General features: G+C 43.8%; 1 long non-coding RNA gene across 3 annotated transcripts in view; it reads right to left on the bottom strand.

The window, feature by feature from the left end:
• LOC129556256 (uncharacterized) overlaps window positions 1-12,404 on the bottom strand; it is a 162,891-nt gene that overhangs the window by 107,760 nt on the left and 42,727 nt on the right. For all 3 annotated transcript variants that reach the window (XR_016038907.1, XR_008685944.2, XR_008685946.2), the window contains exons 2-3: window positions 8,054-8,315; window positions 6,875-7,035 (exon numbers count right to left, since the gene is read on the bottom strand). This is a non-coding gene — a long non-coding RNA (uncharacterized LOC129556256). The remainder of the gene's footprint in view (window positions 1-6,874; window positions 7,036-8,053; window positions 8,316-12,404) is intronic.

The raw sequence follows: 12,404 nt of genomic DNA, 5'->3' as shown, positions 1-12,404 counted from the left end.
CCCCATGCCCTCAGCCTGCTTTTATCTGTGGAAAAACTTTAGCCAAAGGGTAAGTTTAATCAAAGAAGTGAAAAAATGCAGAAAAAAAGGAAAGCAGTCAACAGAAACCAAATAATAATAATGTAGTCATAAAGCATAGTCAGGACTTTTAGTTCCTTCTCAAGGGCTATAGATAATATTCTGAGCCATATCCTGTGAACTGTGTTATAGATACTGAAACCTGTATCAGGTGGGAGAAGGTAGCTACATGATGACCAGACTGTAGCCATGACATAAGCTGCTACAATTTCAGGAACTGGTCTCAAGGAAATGGGAACAAACCAGCCCTGGAACTGAAGATTAACTGTACCTAAGACAACAAAAATGATGCTGGTCAGACCAGTGATGACCAATTTCAAGATGACTATTAAAGCTGACTATGCTGTTTCTGAGCACCGAAGAATTGATGCTTTTGAACTATAGTGCTGGAGAAGACTCTTGCGAGTCCCTTGGACTGCAAGGAGATCCAACCAGTCCATCCTAAAGGAGATCAGTCCTGGGTATTCATTGGAAGGACTGATGCTGAGGCTGAAACTCCAATACTTTGGCCACCTGATGTGAAGAGTTGACTCACTGGAAAAGACCCTGATGCTGGGAGGGATTGGGGGCAGGAGGAGAAGGGGATGATAGAGGATGAGATGGCTGGATGGCATCACCGACTTGAAGCACATGAGTTTGGGTGAACTCTGGGAGTTGGTGATGGACAGGAAGGCCTGGCGTGCTGTGATTCATGAGGTCGCAAAGAGTCGGACACGACTGAGTAACTGAACTGAACTGATGCTGTTTCTGTGTGTAGCCCCTTCCCTCTATCTATTAAAACTCTTGCTCACTGATTGTTGGAGTTGGGTGGGATAGAGTTGGCCTTTGGACAGGCACCTGCCCTCCCCCCACAACAGTTGCCAGGATCCAAAATAAAACAAACTTTCCTTTCCACTAACCTTGCCTTTCTATTGACTTTTGAGTAGCAAGAAACTAGACCCCACTTTTGGTTACAATGACAGCAGAAGGGCTAAAGTAGGTTTAATTTCAAGCCAGTACAAAGGCAGAAAGTGGGCAATGAGACATGGATGTTGAGAGAAATTTCCTGACATGTATCTGTTTTGTTCAATTTTACTTTTAAGAGAAAAGTTTTTCCCAGAAACATCCCAGCAGATTTCCCTTTGCATCTCATTAGCCATAAGCTAGCTGCATGTCCACCCCTAGCCTCAAGGGAGGTTGGGAAATAACCTGATATTCTTTGCAATGGTGATCCTGAAAGAACCATCAAGGAAGTATGGGAGGGAAATGGCTGTTGCAAAGGTAACCCAGAGATTCTTCCATGCCTCCTCAGGCAGATTCTCTTATTTGAAAAACTCTGCTGTCATCCTTTCTACCTAGATTAGAAATATGCATGAACCAGGAAGGCTGTGAGCAAAGCAATTCATCTCAAATCGATTAAGTCTTGTTTACCTGACATAATCCAGAAATAAGGTGTTGCACAGAACCGAATTTGCTGAGAAGTTTTCTCCAAAAGTGCTTTCGTTTACTGTATTTTAACCACTCTATACTTTGGCCACCTCATGCGAAGAGTGGACTCACTGGAAAAGATTCTGATGCTGGGAGGGATTGGGGGCGGGAGGAGACGGGGACGACAGAGAATGAGATGGCTGGATGGCATTACCGACTCGATGGACATAAGTTTGAGTGAACTCCGGGAGTTGGTGATGGACAAGGAGGCCTGGCGGGCTGTGATTCATGGGGTCGCAAAGAGTCGGACATGACTGAGCAACTGAACTGAACTGAACTGATGACGATTTTTACTGAAATGCTATATTTCTATCTTATTTGATAACGTGTCTCTATTTAATTTAAAATAATAAATGGTCAGGATGCCATTCAGTTCAGTTCAGTTCAGTCACTCAGTCGTATCCAACTCTTTGCGACCCCATAGGAAATCATAAATGGAATATTTCCTGCCATCTCAGTAAACAGACAATGTCACAGTCATCAGTGATTGCAGCCACAGCCAATAGTGAGCTGGTAAGCCCTAAGAAAACTCAGGAAGGAAAAGAACACCTGCCATCTACTATAGCCACTCCCTATGTGAGCCCAAAAGAAACCCAGGATGTGAAAACACAGGATACTGGCCTCAGTCAGCTGAGGCACGTATAAAAGGAATGATTTCAGTGAGCCCAGACTCTTGAACCTTCCTATACTTAGAAAAGTGCTGCATTCCTTAAGATTTCTAGTTTCTTTAATTAGCAATAATCTTCTATTCCTATTACCTGCCCTTTATTGCAAAACTCCTATATATCCTAGCTCCCCTCTAGCCTCCTCAAAACAATTCTCTCAGGGTTACAAGAGATGCTGCCTCCCAGGCTTGGAGTCCTAAAATTTTCCACTAGAGAAAGCATAACTCTCCACCTTTGGGGCTTCCCAGGTGGTGCCAGTGGTAAAGAACCCAATGCAGGAAACACAAGAGATGCATTTTTGACCCCTGGGTTGGGAAGATTTCCTGGAGAAGGGCATGGCAAACCACTCCAGTATTCTTGCCTGAAGAATCCCATGGACAGAGGAGCCTGGCAGGCTACAGTCCATGCAGTCTCAAAGAGTCAGACACAACTGAAGGTACTTCACACACACACTCAACCTTTTGGTTGTGCATATTTTTAAATCAACAGGCCTCGACTGTAATCCTATGTGTAAACATTCAAATGCTCCATGGGAGCTCCATGCGCTCCATTTTACTCAACTTGCTCCAGGTAAGATACATTGTATGTGCCTCAATATAGCTGCAGTTCTTTGTGGAAATACCTACTCCCTCGAAGTCAGCCATTTTCTCTACCATCATTTCTATCTCCCCAGAACTTCTAATGTCAGTGGCTGCTACTTTGTACTTTAATCATAACTTAGGACTGCAGGGAAGATGTCCAGGAGGAAGCCAGAGGAATCTGGGGCATCCCTCAGGTACACGGTCATAAGGAGGCTGCCTCAAAGACCAGCTCTGAAGTGAGAACTCCAGGAGACATGCTCAGCCAGACCTTCACTGGTTCTGGAGAAGGTTGGAGGCAGCTGGTTCATTACTCCAGAAAACTGAGTTGGGGTTAAGACAGATCATATCCTGACCAGATAATCTTTTGATGGAGGGGGGAGGAATGTGGTCTGGAAGCATGGAACCCTGCACTGGAGGCAAGTCAGCAGGGCCACCCCTGCTGTGAGGCATCTAGGTGCTGGAGGAGTGCAGGGGTGCTGTCCAAGGTGGGACCTTGAGTTGCCTGCAGGATGCCAACAGGACCAGGAACCTGCACCCATACCTCTTGCACTGTAGGGCTCAGGTCCACGCTTGGAAATTGCTCCCAAAATTTGAAATCACCCCATATATTCTCACTTATTCAAGTGGGGCAATGATTCAGTATGGAGAAGTTTGATGACTTTCAAGGTTGTATCAAACTTTACCATCAACCAGCTGAATCATTCTTCCTATGTATGTCTCTGCCTTCTACCTATGAAAATTAACTAGCCAAGGCTTGTTAGTAACTAGATGATTTAGCAGGACAGTAGTTAGACTTCCTGAACTTTCTGAGCCTGGATTTAACTCCCTGGACTGCATCAAACAACATCCCCCTTGGCAGGTTGATTGACTGATCGTCTTGTCCCAGGAGACAGGCAAGGTTAGCTTAGGCAAGTTTCTGGTGTTTCTGACTCTCTTAAAAGTCCTGTCTCGGAATTAGAACGTTTTTGTACTTCACATGCCTAACTGTTGTAAGTGATTTAAGGAAGACAAAAGCAGATGAAGTCTGTTGTGGGTTCTTACTAGTAGTGAGGTGAGCATATGGGCTACTCTGGTATTTTTCACGCGTGGACTAGTGAAAGAGCCTTCACTGCAGTGCAGAGTTTTAGATTTGCAAGGCAAGCCAAGTACCTGGTCCCTGTAGCTACTCCTGAGCTTTCTGCCTATAAATCACAGCAGGACTGTGCAGGATCAAACATTTCCTCAGACAGGGGTTAACTAAGCAGAGGTTAGCACATCGTTAACCAAATTAAACTGCTGTTATAAAAGAATGCCATTCATTAATCATGTTCAGTCAACCCTCACTATTCCATATTGGCGAATTCGCCTCTTGCTAAAACCTATTTGTAAGTGCAAAGTCAATACTCATGGAGTTCTTGGGGTCATTTGCACTATGGTAGCAAATACTTTCATCCACCATCCGATACACATGGTCCTAGGTGAGGCTGAACAAGCCATCTTAGTCCAGACTTAATGCTGTAAACAGGGTCCTTTGTGTTGTTTATTTACTGTCACGCTTCACTTTTTTGGGGGTGGGGGAGTGATTTTGCTGTTCTTAAAATGGCCCCCAATAGGTGTGCTGAAATGCTGTGCTGTCCAGCGTTCCCGTAAGCAAGAAGACTGTGACATGCCTTACAGAGAAAACACCTGTTGGAAAAACTTTGTTCAGTCATGAGTTACAGTGCTGTAACAGCAGCCATAGTTCAGTGTTCAGGAACACGGTGTCTTTAAACAGAAACACACATGAAACATTGCTATGTGTTTCATCTGATAATGAAAATATTGTGACCCAAGGCTCTTGGGAACCTATCCTGTGTTTCCTAAGGAAAACGGTTCAGTATTTACACAATCAGTGTTCACGGACACTTGATGCAACTTAACTACTGCGAATCATGAGAACTGATTGCATTTTGAATACGTTACACTTCAAATTCTGATCAGTACCACCAGCTTGATGCCTGCATGCATGCTCAGTCACTGTCATGTCTAACTCTGTGACCATGGCATGCCAGGTGCCTCTGTCCATGGGATTTTCCAGGCAAGAATACTGGAGTGGGTTGCCATTTCCTTCTCAAGGGGATCTTCCCAACACAGGGATCAAACCATTCCTCTTTAAAATTACACTAAATGTCTACCTCACTTAACAACCAGAAGCCTCTCTGGACATAGACAGGCCTCCAAATCTCAAACATGCAGAGCCTCTGAGAACTTGTGGTAAAAGCAGTTCATGTTTTTTTATTTTTATATGCCTTTTAAAAGTTAAATTCCACTTACATTTATTAAAAAATATTGGCTGTATTCCCCTCTCTTCCACCTCCCCACCACTGGTAATCACTAGCTTGTTCACTGCATGTGTGAGTAGCAGCATTTGTCTTTATTCCTGCTCTAAATAAACCCCTTCTAAATAAATAAATACTTCTTCTTTTCTGCTTATCTGGAAAAACTAATAAAAATACTATAAAGAGAGTCCCATCTGTCATACACAATGAGGTAAACCTGCAATTTTTAATAACTAGAAGGAGATCAAATTAAAGTCCTTAGTCCCTGATTACATTAAGAAAGTCCCAACCAGCCTTAAGAAAGGCACAGATAAACCACAGCATGTTTCCCTTTCCCATTTTTATGATGGTACATCTCCTAGCATGCTCCACAGTAGATGAAAAGTGCAGCTAAGGATAGAGACAAAGCAACATACATCCTCCTATAAAATTAAGCTAGACACTGTTCTGGAGGTCCAACTGTTAAGGCTCTGCACTTCCACTGCAAGGGCCCATGGGTTCAATCCCTGGTTGGGGAACTAAGATCTCATATGCTGTGTGCTACATCCAAAATATTAAAAAAAAAAAAAAAAAAGAAGAAGAAGGAAGAGAAGGAGGAGGAAAGAAAAAAATTAAAATTAACCTAGAAATACTTTTAGAGGTCATTTCCCGTGGTCATGTATGAATGTGAGAGTTGGACTGTGAAGAAAGCTGATCGCCGAAGAATCGATGCTTTTCAACTGTGGTGTTGGAGAAGACTCTTGAGAGTCCCTTGGACTGCAAGGAGATCCAACCAGTCCATTCCAAAGGAGATCAATCCTGGGTGTTCATTGGAAGGACTGATGCTAAAGCTGAGACTGCAATACTTTGGCCACCTCATGCGACAAGTTGACTCACTGGAAAAGACTCTGATGCTGGGAAAGGTTGGGGGCTGGAGGAGAAGGGGACAACAGAGAATGAGATGGCTGGATGGCATCACCGACTCTGTGGACATGAGTTTGAGTGAACTCTGGGTGTTGGTGATGGACAGGGAGGCCTGGCGTGCTGTGATTCATGGGGTCGCGGAGAGTCGGACACGACTGAGCGACTGAACTGAACTGAGCTCTGAAAAAACAGATTCATGGTTTTTTATGACCTATTTAAAAATTTACAGCATCCTAGTTCAAGTCTTTGCCATTGTTCAAGATGACCACAATAGCCTGCCCACTGCCCTCCCTGCCTTGCCTCGCCTCAAGCACCCAATTTTTCACAACCCCAAATGAACTTTATCATTTAAGCCCCCCATAGTTCTCAGGATAAAATCCAAAACCTACAGCATGGCTATCAAGGTCACCTGAAATTCAGTTCAAATCTATAGAAGGTAATTTATCTACCTCTCCCCCACAACACACAACTTCTTCTACCCTATTGGGCTCCCTGTTTCCAAATGGAACTTGTTTCTCCCCAGCATAGTGATGGAATGGTTACATTTGGACTCTGAAGTTAGACTGACCTGGGTTCAAAACCTGACTCAGCCATTTACTAAGAAACTTTGAGCAAATAATCTCATGCTTAAATAATGTTAATAAGAACATTTATCTCAGCGATAGGTTTCTGATAATGAAATGTTATTATGCATGGAAAGTACCTAGCAGTACCTGGCACATTAAAAGTCATGAATAACTATTAATTACAGAAATAAACATTGTGGAGTCCCACTTTCACATTTCACCTCACAACCTTGTTATTCTTTAATAGTCTATCCTTCCTAGAATATTCATGCTACTCCTTTCCAACTCTCTAATTTTACCTTTCTTCACAGCCTTACCCAATGAACTCAGTGTCACATCTGGAGGACACATGTGGAGGGGAGGAACAGCGCGATGAGGAGGGCGAGGGCGGGAGGGAAGAGGCTGCCAGCTTTCCTGGGGAAGGCGAGAATATCAATCGAAGCTCTGATGGTTTGCAGCAGGGACTGGCAAACTTTTTCTGTAAAAAGCCAGATAAAAAATGTTTTAGGTTCTGTAGGCCATTCAGCTTCCAGCTCAACTATTCAACTCTGTCATTGTAACAGGGCAGCAGCCATAAAAAAATATGTAAATGAACAGGCATGGCTGTTCTGATAAAACTTTATTTACAAAAATAGTCAGCAACAACTCACCAGCAAAATGATAAACAATCTGATTCAACAATGGGCAAAGGGCTTGAAGAGAGCTTTTCCAAAGGATACAAATGGCCAATAAACACATAAAAAGATGCTCAACATCACTAATCATTAGGGAAATAAAAATCAAAATCACAATGCAATACCACTTCACACCCATTAAGATGGCTGCTATAAAATAATTTTTGAAAAAATAGAAAATAAACGTTGGAGAGGGTGTGGAGAAACCGGAACACTCAAGCATTGCTGGTGGGAATATAAAATGGTACAGTCAATGCGGAAAACTTCTGGGTGTATATAGACTTCTGGGTGTATACCCAAAAGAAATAAAAGCAGAAGCTTGAACAGATATTTGTTCATTTACATCAGTGTTCATGGAAACATTACTCACAATAGTCAAAAAAAGGAATAACCCAAATGTCCATCAAAAGATGAACAGAGGACTTCCTGAGTGATCCAGAAGTCAAGACTCTGCACTTCCATGACAGGGGAATAGATAAATGGATAAGTTAAAGTGGTATATCCATACAATGGAAAATTATTCAGTCTTCAAAAGGAAGGAAATTCTAACATGCTGCAACATGGATGAACTTTAAAGACATGATGCTAAGTGAAATAAACCAGATACAAAAGGACAAATGTTACCTTACAGTATCTTAAAGTGAAGTCGCTCAGTCATGTCTGACTCTTTGCGACCCCATTGACTGTAGCCAACCAGGCTCCTCTGTCCATGAGATTTTCCAGGCAATAGTACTGGAGTGGATTGCCATTTCCTTCTCCAGGGGAATCTTCCCAACCCAGGGCTCAAACCCGGATCTCCCGCATTGTAGACAGACGCTTTACCATCTGAGCCACCAGGGAAGTCTACAGTATCTTCCGTTCCATTCCGTCGCTCAGTCGTGTCCGACTCTTTGCGACCCCGTGGACTGTAGCCTACCAGGCTTCTCCGTCCATGGGATTCTCCAGGCAAGAATACTGGAGTGGGTTACCGCTTTCTTCTCCAGGGAATCTTCCTGACCCAGGGATCGAACCCAGGTCTCCCGCATTGGAGGCAGACGCTTTAACCTCTGAGCCACCAGAGAAGCCCAACAGTATCCTAGGTATCCTAAAATAGGCAAATTTAGAGAAACAGAGAGTAGGATAGTGGTTACCAGGGGCTGAGGAAAGGGAGGAATGGGGAGTTATTGTTTCATGGGGACCAAATTTCTGACTGGAAAGACGAAAGAGTTCCAGAAATGCATAGTGGTGATAACCGCACAATGCAGTTAATGTACTTAATGCAACAGTATTATACATTTAAAAATGGTTTAAATGCATCTTAAGATTTTAATGCATTTAAAAATGCATTCTTCAGATTTAGTAAACATTTCCATCAATCATTTGTTTTTAATTTTCTTAAAGAAAGTTCTTATTTTCATGCAACTGTGGACATACAATCAGACTCCATCTCATTGACACTTCCAGCAAGGACAAGGAAGAAGGCTGGGAGCAGGGGGTGGGACTGTTTGGGGTCACACCTGTTGCAGCAAAAACAGAAATGACTGAACAGCCTTTGCCACATACCAGCCAAATAGGCGTGGAAGAGTTAAGCAACCTTGGTTATTCTTTAGCTGTTACTACTAACAAACATTTATAGTTAGACTTGTCCTTCACAAAGTTAAACAAATCCAACTACTTTTTGACTTCATATAGTTGTACTCTGCACCTGCATTCTTCTCCCCTTACATTCTCTTGTAGCATTCTGCATTTTGAAAAGAAGGTCAGGAGCCAGTAACTTCAGGGACACCAGGCCCAGTTGCTGAGTTGCCTGGTGGAAGGCATGGTTGTTTTGAAACTTTGAAAAAAAAAAGCAAGACCTTCATGAGGATATAAAACCTCTCTCTTATTCCTGTGAGAGAAGGACACATTTCTTGAGGTGCTAGCCTGCTGTGTTTCTCCTTTGCCTGGAAAAAATAAAGCTACTTTTTTCTATTTTTTCCATTCTGTCTCCATATTTCTATTCTATGGCATCAGTGGACAGGGAGCCAAGATTTTGGCAATACCTTCAGTAGAGGATCCCGGAATGTTGGTGTACAGGGCAGGGAGGGTATGCTTACACAACTCTGCTCACTGCTCCTGCCTCAAAAACACTTACACAGAAATTGGTCCCTCGGTGGCTATTCTTCTAAGTCCAGATCTGCAATTCCAAACCTCTCATTCTGCCTCTCCTAACTTGCCTGTTTTCCTCTCCTATGACCAGTATCCCCTCCTTCCTTGTTCTGAAACTTATATTGTATACAACCGAAAATAACTGTCCATCCAACAAAAGTCCTATAATTAAAAGGAGGTGCTGCATACCATGAAGCAGTATCAAGATTCCGCTGGTAGGAGAAGTATAATCTCTTATCTCCTGATAACCACATATGTCAGGGAAGCTAATATTCCTAGCTCAAGTAGCAGATTGAGCTCCACGGAACTGGAGGATGGGAAAGAATAAAATGTGTCTTTGCAGCACCTCTGACTGCGTGGAACGTAAACATGAAGGAACCACAGTTGGCTTGTGCTGTAGCAAACAAATCAGAGATTTAAAATGCTGTTGCCAACTCCCCAGGAGGAATCACTCTCAAGCATGACTACTACCTTCTCCGGGGCATCTGATCAGCTCTCCAGTCATTAGTCACCTTGTCTGTACCTAGCTCAAAAGCTGCATAATATACTGCTCTGGAGATGTCATCTGGGCTTTTTAACATCCGAGTTCTTTGCCGAACCGCATTTTGAAGCAGCTTGCTTAGAGGAATGAAAGGATAAAGGAGATTTTTTATTTCCTGCAGAGAAGGACAGGGCAATTATCTCAGCGGGCGTATTCCTTCTTTCTATGTCTTCCCTTTCCTCTGTCATCCAAAATGGAGAACAATAAAGAGAATCAACTTGCAAAATGAGGCTAATGACTGAGCTGACAGTAGCATTTTCAATGGAGGTTGACAGAGAAAGCACTGTGGCTTTGATTCCCAGTATCTGTTCCCATGGAATGCGGGCTACATCACACAAATATAAGCATCATCACACTGTCAAGGACTTTAAGGAAATAATTATTAAAAAAAAAAACTAAGGGTCATTGCCTTTGGGGGGTGTGGTTGATTTCTCCCTTTTAAATAGACACTTACTTCTTATAATAGCATCTGCAGCCCAATGTTTAATGACAAAGATGGTGATGGCCAGGGGCCTCCCAAGTGGTGCTAGTGGTAAAGAACTCATATGCCAATACAGGAGATGTAAGAGACGTGGGTTTGATCCCTGGGTGGGGAAGATCCCCTGGAGGAGGACAGGGCAACCCACTCCAGCATTCTTGCCTGGAGAGGACAAAGACAGAGGAGCTTGGCAGGCCACAGTCCAGAGGGTCACGAAGATTCAGACATGACTGAAGTGCCAGCGCAAGCACTCTTGGCGATGTCTATGGGGATGATGTAGCAATAATGCAATGGTCTTACTTAAAAAATACCTCTGTTTTTCTCATGCTAACTGCTGGGTGCCAGATATTCTGCAAGTGTGGTGTGGACTCCACCAGCTTGCTTCCAAACACACTGAGGCTGGGCTGTGTTTATAGGGGATTCCCCAGAAAGGTAGAGACATGAGAGCACCCCGCCCCCACCCCAACAAAGAATGGTAGTGACTTCCCAAATGAGGACAGTGAATCTTTAAAACATTGACCATCCCCAGGGTTTTCCCAAAGCTAAGGTTATTAGCTATCTTTAGCTGCACAGCTGCTGCTGCTGCTGCTGCTGCTAAGTCACTTCAGTCGTGTCCGACTCTGTGCGACCCCATAGACGGCAGCCCACCAGGCTCCTCTGTCCCTGGGATTCTCCAGGCAAGAACACTGGAGTGGGTTGCCAATTCCTTCTCCAAAGCATGAAAGTGAAAAGTAATTGGATTTTCTCAGCCTCAGGAATTTAGAGGCTGCTTAGCTGGGTGGTTCTGGCTCAGAGTCTCTCGTGAGACTCAACATGATGGCCAGAGTTGCCATCAGCTAAAGGCTTCAGTGGGACTGCAGGGACTGCCTCTAGGTGTCTCACTCACACCTGGCAGTTGGCACAGGCCTCAAGCAGGAAGCCTCAGGCAACATGAGTGTCCTCACATCACGGTGATGAGCTGTGTCAGGTAGAGAGTCACCCAAGGGAACAAGACAGGATGGATACGCATGTTATGACCCAGCTCAGAAGTCACACCCCATGACTTCTGGAATGTTCCATTAGTTATATGCAGAATACATCATGAGGAACGCTGGGCTGGAAGAAGCACAAGCTGGAATCAAGATTTCCGGGAGAAATATCAATAACCTCAGATATGCAGATGACACTACCCTTATGGCAGAAAGTGAAGAGGAACTAAAAAGCCTCTTGATGAAAGTGAATGAGGAGAGTGAAAAGGTTGGCTTGAAGCTCAACATTCAGAAAACAAAGATCATGGCATCTGGTCCCATCACTTCATGGGAAATAGATGGAAAAACAGTGGAAACAGTGTCAGACTTTATTTTTTTGGGCTCCAAAATCACTGCAGATGCTGATTGCAGCCATGAAATTAAAAGACGCTTACTCCTTGGAAGGAAAGTTATGACCAACCTTGATAGTATATTAAAAAGCAGAGACATTACTTTGCCAACAAAGGTCCATCTAGTCAAGGCTATGGTTTTTCCCGTGGTCATATATGGATGTGAGAGTTGGACTGTGAAGAAAGCTGATCGCCGAAGAATTGATGCTTTTGAACTGTGGTGTTGGAGAAGACTCTTGAGAGTCCCTTGTACTGCAAGGAGATCCAACCAGTCCATTCTAAAGGAGATCAGTCCTGGGTGTTCATTGGAAGGACTGATGCTAAAGCTGAAACTCTAATACTTTGGCCACCTCATGTGATGAGTTGACTCACTGGAAAAGACTCTGATGCTGGGAAAGGTTGGGGGCAGGAGGAGAAGGGGACGACAGAGAATGAGATGGCTGGATGGCATCACCGACTCTGTGGACATGAGTTTGAGTGAACTCTGGGAGTTGGTGATGGACAGGGAAGCCTGGCGTGCTGTGATTCATGGGGTCGCGGAGAGTCGGACATGACTGAGTGACTGAACTGAACTGAACTGAACTGAAGAGCTAAGTCCACCTACCCACATGCAAGGGGAGGAGGAATTAAGATAAGAGGGGAATTAGACAGCACCTCCTAAAGGAAGTAA

This window comes from Moschus berezovskii, chromosome 13 (assembly GCF_049115385.1).
Source record: "Moschus berezovskii isolate FMDL1 chromosome 13, NW_MosBer_1.0, whole genome shotgun sequence".
NCBI lineage: Eukaryota > Metazoa > Chordata > Mammalia > Artiodactyla > Moschidae > Moschus > Moschus berezovskii.
This window is presented reverse-complemented; position numbering and strand designations above follow the sequence as displayed.